The 12,658-nt window shown below is 44.9% G+C and overlaps 1 long non-coding RNA gene across 1 annotated transcript in view; it reads left to right on the top strand.

Moving 5' to 3' along the window:
* LOC146821028 (uncharacterized) overlaps nucleotides 1-12,658 on the top strand; it is a 123,896-nt gene that overhangs the window by 109,289 nt on the left and 1,949 nt on the right. The gene's annotated exons all lie outside the window — the stretch shown is intronic.

The following is a 12,658-nucleotide window of genomic DNA, read 5'->3' as shown; positions in this document are numbered from 1 at the left end:
CTTTCATGAGTTCCAAGTCAAAACGAAGGAACAACTCCTACATATGGACAAGGTGTTAGGCATTATCCACACCAAAAACGAAGATTTGAAAGTCTGGTCCCGCCGCAACAACCTTCGAATTACTGGCATACCAGAGACAACAGCTATCGACAAAATGGAGTCCTACGTAGTGGATCTGCTTCATGAACTCTTTGACCCTCACCTATCCGCGGTTTTCGCAGTGGAAAGAGCACACCGCACCTTGGAACCGAACCTCCGGTGGGTGCTACCCCCAGACCCATATTGGCCGGAATTCTGAACTATTAAGACCGAGATCTTATCCTGCACCTAGCCCGGGGTAAGGGGACCATCACCAATAAAGGTAACACTATTTCATTTTACCCGGATTTTACACCTGCGTTACAAGCAGCGCGGCGGGAGTTCCTACCTGCCAAGCGTATCCTTATGCAAGCCCAGGGTCCCTACTCACTTTTGTACCCTGCCAAACTGAAAGTCACTCACGATGGATCTGCAAATTTTTTCACGGATGCCAAATCGGCTCTAAAGTTTCTTAAACACATTGGTGGGAAGAGATCCAAGCAACCTCCTAAAGCTGCAGACTAAGCTGCGGACCGTTTGAGTGACAATGACTGAAAGGATCACGGCCCAGATATCTCTCTAAATAGGGCTGCTAGGCCTGGAGTTGAAGTGGGATTGTATGTGTTTGCCTAGGTGGGGAGGAGGGGTTTCTTTTTACGGTTTGGTGTGTCCTGTCTTTTCTCTGCAGAGGTTGAGCCTCACTCACACTCCCTTTTGTCTGAGCCCGGCTGCTTATAAAGTGGACTGAGATGGGGTTGGGGTTATTGCGATTCTCGTTGTCTTGGAATATGCAGCCTGAATACATTCCCGATGTGCTGTTTCTGATGTATTGTTTTTTTTTTTTACACTGTTTGTTAACTGAGTACGGCTCGCCACAGTTTTCTTGGCCACCCTGTGTTGGCAGGGTAGTGCGCCGGCGGTACTGCGCCCCCATGGGAGAGCTCCCACTTGTTGCTGCATTCAGTACGATGTTTGGGGTGGGTATTCTACAACCTGATTGGCAGGTTGGAGTGGGTGGAGGGGTGGTGTGATGTTATGTTGTTTGCCAGGTCATTGCTTTTCGTTTCCAATTCTCATCACTGTGTGCAACCACTTATGTTATCATGTTTCGCTTTCACTGGCCCTCTAAATCATATTGTGATAGATGTCCTTTGACCAGTTTAATTTTTTTAACTTGGAACGTCCGAGGGTTGAATGACGGCAGGAAATCTAGGTTAGTTCACTCCTATTTGCTTAGACATAAAATTGACATATGCATACATGTTACAGGAGACACATCTCAGTGCTCCATCTTCTCCCAGACTGAGGCACAGCAGGTGGCTCCTCCGTTTACTCCTCCATTTACTCGAATTACTCCAGGGGGATGGCCGTGCAGATTAGACGGGATCTGGATTGGAAGGAATGTGACCTACTAACTGACCCAGAGGGTAGATATGTCATAATACTGGGTACCCTGGGTGGGATTCTAATTGTATTGGTTGCGGTATATGGTCCCAATGTTGACTCCCCTGGATTTTTTCAAGATATATGGGCTAAGGTGCAGGCGACAAACTGTGACACCATTATCTGGGGTGGGACTTCACCGCCATCCTAGATGACGGCCTAGATCGGAAAGGGGTGTCTAGAACGCTACACCCGGCAGCTAATACTGCATTAAAGGCCATAATCTCCGACGGGGACCTTGTGGATATCTGGAGACGTACTCACCCGACTCTCATGGAGGGGATGTGTATCTCAGAATACCATAAAGCGTGGTCAAGGCTGGACTTCTAGTTGGTGTCCCGTGATGTGGCTGTGTGGTCCAGAGAGGTCTCGCATCTTCCTCGGTCTCTATCAGACCACGCGCCGAGTCTTATGCACCTAGAACTCCCAAACGCCGTTCCCCGGATGTTTATGTGGCGGTTAACGCAAGATGCCCTCTTAGACGAGGCATTTAAGGAATCAATAAGAGGAGCCATAAATGACTATTTTACCCTAAACACTGGATCAGTTGAGACTGTGGCTTCCTTATAGGAAGCTTTTAAGACAGTAATAAGGGGTCACTGCATAGCCCGACAAGCTGGGGTACTGAAAGCCATTCGAGGGACGCTCGCGTCTCTGGAAACTCAGATCAAAGACCTAGAAACACAGTTCTATTCTGCTGATGATCCCAAAGTACTAGCCACATTGAAGGAGAAACTGCTTGCTTTTACACTTAGTGGTATGCTTATCTACCGCCCGCCTGGGAATGACACTGTCTTCAAGGCCGCCCTTACTGACGTGGTCAGCTCTTTAGCTCCGAGATGTGCCAATTTTAACATCGTAGGTGACCTCAATATCCATTTTGATCAGAGGTCATCAGCACCTATTAATACCTTGCTAGCGGACCTTGAAGCCATGCAAATGATCCAACTAGTTACCTCCCCTACCCACATAGGAGGTCATATCCTTGACCCCTTCTTTACCACACTGGAGCGGGTTAGGGTTTCTGACCCGATGGTGGTAGGCTGGACTGACCATCTGCTGGTTAAAGTTTCATGCCCTATAGATGACCCACAATTTAAACCAGTGGATAGACTGATCCTTAAAAGAAATTGGCACAAGCTCAAACTGGAGGAGTTTTATAAGATCTTGGAGGCGCAGCCCCTGGGCAATCTGCTGAATGTGGAACAAGGATACGAGCAGTTTTGTAACTGGGTCCTAGCCTCCCTTGACTCTCTTATACCGATGCGCTGGTCGAAATGCCATGCTAAAGTTCCCAGCCCATGGTATAATGATACTCTTGCCGAGCTTAAGAGAACGTGCCGGCAAGCTGAGAGGGCGTGGCGGAAATCCTTTGATCCCACTCTGAAATCTTCGTATTTTGCCCAGCTTAAGATCTATCACAGGGCAATCTGTCAAACTCGGGCCGAATACTATGCTTTCGAGTTTCAGAATAGCCCCAACCCGTCTAAATTAATTTTTAAGGTTCTTAAAGACCTGATGGGGAAACGGGCCACCTCGGTGGAAATCTGCACGGACTCTCACTGTGAAAGTTTGGCATCCTTTTTCGTGGAGAAAGTGCAGGCGATCTACCGAGGATTTACGCCATCTGTGCCCGGTGCTGAGCAAACTGGTGTGATAGCTATGGCTCACGAAACCCTGTCCTCCCTGCCAGTAATGTCTGACGAGGTTTTCGATACTCTGAGCCTCAAAATTAAATCTGGTTCTCCATTAGATCCGCTGAAGCCAGAGCTATTCAGACTTCTTTCTCCCTTATGTCGTGAGCCTTTACTGGATTTGATCAATCTATCGCTCACATCGGGCGTGGTCCCGTCTTACTGGAAGCAGGCAGTGGTCAGCCCTATCTTAAAGAAGCCTAACCTTGACCCACTATTGCCAGAAAACTATCGTCCCATCTCCCTCCTGCCCTGGACCGCCAAGGTTACTGAGGCACACGTGAACTCCATCTTGTCTGCCCACCTTTCTCGTAATAACATTCTTGACCAGAGCCAGAATGGTTTTCGTGCACAACACAGCACCGAAACTGCACTGCTCTTTATGACCGAGCACTTGCGAACGGTGCTGGATGCTGGGCAGACAGCGGCGCTCCTCCTGTTAGATCTGAGCGCCGCGTTTGACACGGTGTCTCACGACATCCTGATCCGGTGCTTGGAGGGAGTGGGAATTGAGGGGACTGCTCTCCAATGGTTTCGCTCTTTCCTTTCGGACCGGTTTTTTAAAGTGGCTATTCCACCTTGTCAGTCCTCTTTCCATCCACTGGGGCTGGGGGTTCCGCAGGGCTCTGCGTTGAGCCCCACTCTATTTAATCTATATGTGAAACCGCTGGCTGCAGTCGTCAGACAATGTGGCCTTACTATGACATCGTATGCTGACGACACGCAGCTGGCGGTGACACTCAGCGGTGCCCCCGAGGTGAACGCTCCCAGATTTCGTGCAGGACTCATAGCCGTGGCAAATTGGATGCGTACTAACTGTTTGCAGTTAAATGCCAAAAAGACCGAGGTCCTGATTTTAGGAAAGCAGGCGGAGCTTTGGGGAGACCAGTGGTGGCCTCCAGAATTGGGGGTGACTCCCATCCCAGCTGCCGAAGTTAAGAACTTGGGGGTTTGGCTGGATCCTACACTCTCTTTTACCAGCCACACGAAGAAGGTTGCAGCTACCTGTTATGGTATTCTGCGAGGGCTGAGACCGGTCCTCAAATTCTTCGACCCCCCTACTCGGCAACTGGTGGTCCAAGCCTCCATTCTTTCTCGGCTGGACTATGGGAGTGCGCTGCTGCTCGGAGTGAATCAGGCGGAGGCTACTAGATTGCAAAGGGTGCAGAATGCCGCGGCGCGTGCCATCGTTGGCCTCCCTAGACAGTGCTCTGTCTCTGCAGTTTTGACCTCTCTTCACTGGCTGCCGGTTAGACAGAGAATTCAATTTAAGGCTCTTTGCCTGACATTTAAAATCTTAAAGCTTTCCTCTCCTCCAGCCCTCGCTAAGCTTGTCTCCTCCTAGGTTCCTACGCGGTCTCTTAGATTGGAATCTCTCCATCTGGCGGTCAATACACGGTTAAGACTGAGTAGGATGGGAGGTCGCTCTTTTCGAGTATTAGCAGCAGGATTATGGAATTCTCTCCCTGTCCATATTCGAGCCCTGAATAGCCTTACTTCCTTTAGGCGCGCCATAAAAACTTTTTTGTTTCCAACCGCTGACTGATTCCCTCCTTTTCCCTTATTAGCATCGATCTGTTGTGTTGTGGTACCTGATCAGGCGCCGGGACGCCCCTTGGCTGGGGCAGCTGCGCGCCTTATAAAAACGATTAACATAACATAACATTTTGAATAAGAGGCAAACCGTGAAGTAAAATTTATGGGTAAACATGCCAGGAGATACGGGAGGGGGATCAGCCGGGGAGAACTTTGGTGGCGATGATTTGCCCCCCACGGTCCACGGCCTATGTAACTGAGTTGAAAGGTGCACACCAGTCTATAATTAGAGGCCAGAGAGATATCCTAGACGAGTTCTCCCTTTTTTATTCTGACCTATACACCACTACACAGGGATCTAGCCAAGAGGGACTGTTGCCATTTCTCGATTCCCTGGAGCTGCTCTGGCTGGGTCCAAGGCTTAGGGAGTATCTGGACTTCTCCTTCACGGTGGAGGACGTAGCTCAGGTCATCAAGAGCTTACCGTTGGACAAGGCCCCTGGATCTGATGGTCTAACTACCTCTTTTTCTAAAACGTATGTTGACGAGCTGGTGCCGCATTTATTAGAACTTTATGAAGAGGCTTGGGAGTCAGGTATTCTACCGCCATCAGTGCGTGAGGTGATGATACACACCCTGTTAAAACCTGGAAAGCCGGAAACTGAATTAGACTCCTATAGACAGCTGTCATTAATAAACGTGGATGCGAAAATATTGGCAAAGCTGATTGTAAATCGGCTGCAGCCCTTACTTCTGCTGATCGCTCTCCCAGACCAATCGGGGTTTATTCCCTGTAGATCTACTTCTCACAGTCTGAGAACTCTATTCTCAGTACTGCATTATTTACACCCCGAAGTGCAAGCTGGCGCTGTATTTCTAGACGCAACAAATGCGTTTGACACTTTGGAATGGCAGTATCTGTTTGCCATCCTGGGTCAAATGGGATTTAGCCCGCTGTTTATTAATCTTATTCATCTGCTATATACTCAGCCGACGGCTTGAGTTAGGGTTAATGGACTTATATCAACGCCATTTGGTATCTCGCGAGGTACGAGGCAAGGGTGCCCACTATCCCCTCTACTGTTCGCAATAGCGATGGAACCGCGTGCAGCACGCATCCAGCAAAATCACAAAGCCAAGGGGATCGGGTTTAATGCTCGAAGTCTTTTCATTTCACGGAATGCTGACGACGTCACCTTATACGTGACGGACCTGGCGTTGAACCTCGATCCGCTACTGAGGGAATTTATTAGATTTAGCGGTCTTTCTGGTATTTCAATTAATTGGGCCAAATCGGGTTTTTTGTCCTTAACGGATGCCACCACCCAAGCCCCATTTGAGTTTCCTCTTCAGTGGGTAAACGAACCTGTGAAGTATTTTGGTATATGGCTCAGTAGAAAACTGCAAGACATATGGAACACGAACTGCGGGCGCACCATAACATGGCTGGAAGGGAAAGTCGTTCCATGGGCTAAACTTCCGCTATCTCTGGCCGGAAAGATAGCATTAGTCAAGATGGTGGTTCTGCCTAAATTATTATACCTTTTTGTCAACATCCGTCTCCCCCTTACGCGCTTGGGTCCCTGTTGATCTCCTTGGTCTGGGTGGGGGGACAGGCGAGGATCTCGTAGGATCTTTTGACGGGCCCTCTGCGACAGGGTGGATTGGGGACTCCGTATATGCAATTATACGCATGGAGTGCTCAAGCTCAATTTTTACACCACTGGGTACATCTGACCCCTTTTCAACCTCATTTGGCTGTGGAGACGGGTGCTGCGGCACCTGTCCTCTTGCAGGTCGCTCTCTTTCAGGCCCATAGGCATCCTAGAGATGACAGAGACACAGTGGATACTTTACGATGGGCATGGCACGCATTGCGTCAGAGAGCTGGCAATAGCATTCCTTATGCCCAGTCCATACCCCTAGCGCATAATCCTATGCTGTTCACCACAGGTGAGAGTATTAGCAAAGATTTAGCACATCAAATGTGCCTCCATACTTTCGCGGACCTCTATCCAGAGGGGGAGTTTCAGCCGCCTCCGGCCTCCATGGAGGGTCAGCCAGTGTCTTTTTCTGAACTATTTGTACACTATAAACTTAGAGCTGCGTGCCGTTCTCTACATGCTACTATCCCAAATGCCCCGCCTACCCTGACTGCATTAGAGAACGTGCTTAAAACAGACTCACCCCACAGACTCATTACCCGGATATATAATCACATGCAAACGTCGGCCCCTTTGACACAGCCACGGGCGCTTCAGGCATGGAATGTAGAACTTCAACCCCCACACACGGAAGAACAATGGGCTTATTGTTGATGTCAACTCACTGCATTATCCCCAAACTATAAACTCCGACTAATTCACTTCAGGTTCTTACACAGATTTTATAGGACACCCTCTAGTTTGCATCACATGGGCCTGAGAGAGGATGTAAGCTGCTGGAGATGCGGCACAGTTCCCGCTGTTTTTTTACACATAGCATGGAGCAGCCAGAGACTAGCAACATACTGGTCCACTGTCTTTACAGTGATACACCAGATAAGCGGGGATCCTGACTCTATAATGGGATTGTTGGGCTATGTAAAGGACACACCTGTCAAGGTCCGCAAGCTGCATGCCCTTTTACTTTTATTTTCTAAACCCCAGGTTGCCATGCACTGGGGACGTAAGGGGGTTCCATCTAAAATGGATTGGATTAGGGACGTCACCTTTGGCCAATCACAACTTACCACCTTTTGGGAATTGATGCCCTCTGCATTCAGGCCCAGGGACATTTGGGAACCTTTTGTTGTGTGGGCCCGAGAAACCAGGAAGCACCTGGAGATACGATGACATAACCTGGGTCATTATGAGCCAGTGCGGGACAACTGGGGGAGGTCGGGAATAGGGTGTTGAATGTCTCTTGGGGAGAACTATAACGGTGTTTGTTGCTGTGTCTAATAACTTGTGAACCCTGGAAGTTGCTCCTGGGACTATCTCTACAATGGTCTTTTGTAAGTTGTCAGCTGATATTCTTCTTTATGGTGGGATGTATTTTTTCCGTGTCAGGTCTGAAGCAGTGGAGCGAACATGTATGCACGTATGTTCGTAATTATATGTTGGTTGTATATCGCGGTGATTATATATCAAATAGCAACTGGCTTGCTGTTTATACTGTTGTAGCATTGTTTTAAAATGCCAATAAACACAAATAAAATATATATATATATGGCAACTCTCAGGTGTCTTCTGCATAAGAGCAATTTCTCGAGGCATCCTGTTACACACTCTAGGAAGTGTTTCCAATATAGGCAAATCCATACCTGCCAATCCAGGAAAAGACCTTTTGGGTCTGTTGAAGATTGCATTCATCTCTTAGCATGAGCTGAAAGCCATTTTGTACTTGGCAGCCATTTTAGTTAGCTATGTGCTGGACATTTGCTGTTTCCCTCTCCCAGAGTCTTGCACATGCGCAGATGTGCTTAGCTAGTAGAGTGCACCTGTTCCTAGTATAGAACTGTCAGGCTGTTCTAACTGATGTCAGCAACTTATTACTCCTCCTACTTGTTGACTGTGCAGTTTCTGTATGACCATCTATGTGCATAACTCTTCTCATGTGTACTTGTACCGCCTTTTTCAGCCCCTGTGTGGGTATAAAAGGACCATGCTTCTTCTGTTCAGTGTGCTACTTCACTCAACACCAAAGGGTGCTGTGTGAATGTAGTTCCACCTCATGAGGTTTATTAAACTTTGTATTTTCTATTCCAGTTTTTGTTCCAACTTCTTCCTATTGGTCTGAGGACTCTGTGCAGAGAAGGGCGAACCCCTTGCACTGGTAGGCCTAGCTGAGGTCACAATCAACAAATTGGCGCCCAACTACTGGGGCTCATCGGTGACTCGGATGCCCAAAGGATTGGTCGCGACGAAGGATTGGAATCTCGCTCTGGACGCGATCGCTGCCCGATGAGACCCGAGTCTTGGCAACCACGGCGTTTTTCCTTTCTTTCTGATCTGACCATCCAGGTGGTGCCGGTCCTCGACTGAGATCTCTTCTGTTGATTCGCCGTGCAGTGATCATTTGGTCGATTTTAGAACTTGGCAGTTGGAACCTGGACACCAAGTCATTGGTAAGTGTCCTTCTGTGGCGCTTGCTGTTGGTTTTGATGCCTAGGATTGGTAAGGTAGTTTAGTAACACTTACCGTGGCTTTTGGATTTTGGAATTGGTGTTGGCCAACTTGGTTTGTTATGAGATTTATATATGGATTGCAATTTATATAGGCAGGTAATGAGGAGAATTTTCTCTATCTGAATTGATTTGAACGGCACATCGTACTAAAGGTACCTTAAGTGCTACTTTCATTATAATACTGCATATTCTGCACTATTTTTGGCATGCCTGTTTTTAGCACACTTCACAGGATGTGTTGCTTTTGTAGTGGTACCAATTTGAGACTAGATGAAGCACAACCGGCCCCCCGGAGGGGACGCCTAATAGGGATATGTATATTAAGTATGGTCTTTCTTCTATAATGTACAGCGCATTATGGAATAAATACTCGTAAGGATCCTGAGTTGCGTTGGCCTATGTATGGGTCATTTGATTTACGAAAGATTGAGTATGTGGAACAATGTATGTTTAAGCGAAAGACTAGGCAAGAGATGTTTGATTGTGTACGAATGTGGGAGAAAGAAGTGCGTGAACGAATGAAGCGTGAGCAAGCCTTGATTGAAAAAGAACAGCGAAAGAACATTTATGTGAAAGCATTAGAGCAGAAGAACAAAGCAGTTAATTGTAAGCAAATGCGTGATGGTCTTTTTGTTTTCCCCCAGGTGAATTTATGAATGTGTTGCTTTCTTGGATGTACCATTTTAAACTTGTATATAATTAGCCGGCTCCCCTAGAGGGGATACTTAACTAGGTTTAGGTATAAAAAAGTATTTCTTCTTTGGTGACTAGTACCCCGAGGAACTAAATATGTACATAGAAAGGATCCTGGTCTGTGCACTTAGTAACATTCCTAAGTGGTGATATGTAGAGCGTTTTTTTTCATGGTGTTCTGCCAGCCAAATCTAGTGAATATGACTTACAACTAGTATTTACAAATGGTTTGCTTTAAGTACAGTCCGTGGGCTGTCTTTTGTTTCTGTCCTAAGTGTTGATCTGTGGGTTAAATGTGTGTTTAAATGTCTGTGGTTTGTCATTAGTGGTACTTGTAAGTAGCGATTGCGCTCTTGGTGCAAGAATGGCTAGCCTTAAGTGCCCTGTATTATGTGTATGACACCGTTTTGAAAATGTCTGGAATGAGCTCAATGTTTTTTTTTGTCATCATTCTGTTATGCCAAATATCATTAAAATAAAATACATTTTAAAAGAATCCAGCAATGAATTATATAATATATGCTAAATAGCTGCACGCTATCATTAAATTGACAGAGTAAGACACTATACATGTGTGCAAATTGCCACAATGTTAAAGATAAAATTAGAATCCACATTTAATAGGAATAAAAAAAGCTTCAAAAAACGAAATTGTGTGTTTTGCAATAGATAAAATTAGGATACAAAATGTCACAGCATTTATCCTTCTGTATTAGGTATTAACAGGCATTCACATTATCTGAGTGAGTTGGGTGTTGCAGACCTGAATACATTACAGAACGACAGATTTGTGGAAAGGCTGACTTGCAAGGCTTGTGAATTCGACGCCTTTACGTGTCAAGCAGCTGTGTCAGCACGTGGGTATTTCTGGCCCCGGCCACAGAAAACAGCTGACGTCACTACCCCTTAAGTCAGTGCAAGCACGGTGTAAAATCCTGCATTTCAGACTGCTGTTTTAAAAGTTAGAAATATAGTTTCATTATTTTTGATAAACAGAGGACAGATTGACAGTAGGGATTTCTTTTCTTAATGCCTTTTTAAATAAGGATAAGAGTGGTTTTTGATGTAAAATAATAATGACTGTCCTTTAAAAGTGGCGCAGACTTTCAAATTAGGTTTCTGTTCTTAGGGCTATGAATGAATGCGTTTAAATATGATAGGCAAGGGATGCAGCTTGCTTTTCATATGTGGACTCATCAAAATGATTGGATTTATTAAAAAAAAAGAAATTATTTTGATTATATAAAAAATGTTATTTAAAATAGGTACATTAAATTCGTTTTTTAATATTTATAATGCCTAATAATGATGCTGTGACCTCCTAGCATCCAAATTGAATTTAAGCCATGCTATACAGCAATAGGGGGTCACTTACATGTGAAATGTCACTTTACCCAGGCGTACAAAACTCATTTTTATAAGGGTATACATTATACATTTCTGATGCCACATCTCTGGGATATGTAGGGGACATTCTGGGGATGACTATTATGCAAAAACATTGTAGGATATTCATTTTTAAGTGCCCCAAACATCAAAGTCGAAATTGAGTACAATTCACTATTTAAATGAGGTTATTCCAATCAGAGCAGCTTTTAAAATGCCTTAGGCTCCAGTAAATGCACATATGTAAGTATAGAATGAATAGCTGATATCTATACTGCTAGACAAGCACTCAGCACACTGCTTACAAATATAAATATGTACAAAAAAAACTGGCAGAAGTTATTAAGCTTACCTCTGAATTGCTGGTAGACAGGAATGGAGTGGGTTGCTGTTGCGCTCTCAGTCTCCAGGGTCACTTTGAATTTGTAAAACTGCATGAAAACCTTGCACTCAAGATGGAACAGCTGCGAATAGGTTAAAGGTCGAAGTTCTACATTTAGAAGCAGGGCTCAGCGCAACATTTGCTTTGACATTTCGACATTTGAAAGACGAAATGGCAGGGCAGGGACAGAAAGAGGTTTTGCTTGCTTTTTTTTGCAAAAGCAAGTATTTGTTCACTCATATGAACAGATTGAATAATAATGGTATATGTCAGCTCTTATTAAGACAATGGCTCTGCCATACATGTAGCACTAATGCTTTTAGGGCTGAATTAAGGAAGCAATGGGATTTAGTTTGAATTCATGTGCCCTCGTGTCACACTTGTACATTTGCCAAAGGAATATGTTCTTTAGCTAGCTCAATGTGCTATTTAGCTCCTCAGAGTTTGTTTATGCCCAGTTGCTACAAATTGGGGTTGATAGTGTTGACAGAATGAAACCTGTTACAGGTTTCCTACTGTCAAAAATAGGGGGAGGAGGCTAGCTCCTCTACAAATTAAGGGTAGGCACATTTATGTGTTCTCTCTCTTTTTCTCAATTTCTTTTGAGCCTGTCTAAACTGTCTGTGAAATAGCCATGAGACATTTAATTGGCTATTCAGTAATATTGTTTCAAACATTATTAGCATTAATAAAATGAATAAATAAATTTGCTATGTTACTGCCCATCCTGTCTGATGAAATTATGAAAGGATGAGTAGTCTAGATTGTGGTTTCCTTATTTGATCTTTAAGGGGAACTATCTGTGGGTAGTTTTTGTTCTAAAATTCTCAGGTGATAACACCACTATTGTTTGTTATTCTCATGCTACATACAGTTTTGCAAAGGCATTGCTAGTTTTTATTAGCTAGTCTGTGTAAATAAACTGACAGTCCTTACTAGAGCTGATGTTGCATAGTTTGGATTGTGAAAAATAGAATGCAGAGAAGATGCCCATGTGATCCTTAGCAAACATTTTTTAGGAAAATATTGTTTTATAGGAGTCTGTTTGTCACAAGATGTTCTGCTGGAGAAAATGTACCCATTATGTTGAAGTTTTTTAGTTCTTTATGTAATAGGAATCCCTGTTAAATTAGCATGTTTAAGATTTTCCTGTTGCTCCTATAACATGAGAGCATGGTCCTAAGCATACAATGTAGGTGCTTTTATTAAGAGAAATCATTTTAGAAGTGTCTGCAGTCCTGTACAAGTAATGCAAAGTCTATGAGTAAAAGTGTGGAA

Source organism: Triturus cristatus, chromosome 6 (assembly GCF_964204655.1).
Source record: "Triturus cristatus chromosome 6, aTriCri1.1, whole genome shotgun sequence".
Lineage (NCBI taxonomy): Eukaryota > Metazoa > Chordata > Amphibia > Caudata > Salamandridae > Triturus > Triturus cristatus.
This window is presented reverse-complemented; position numbering and strand designations above follow the sequence as displayed.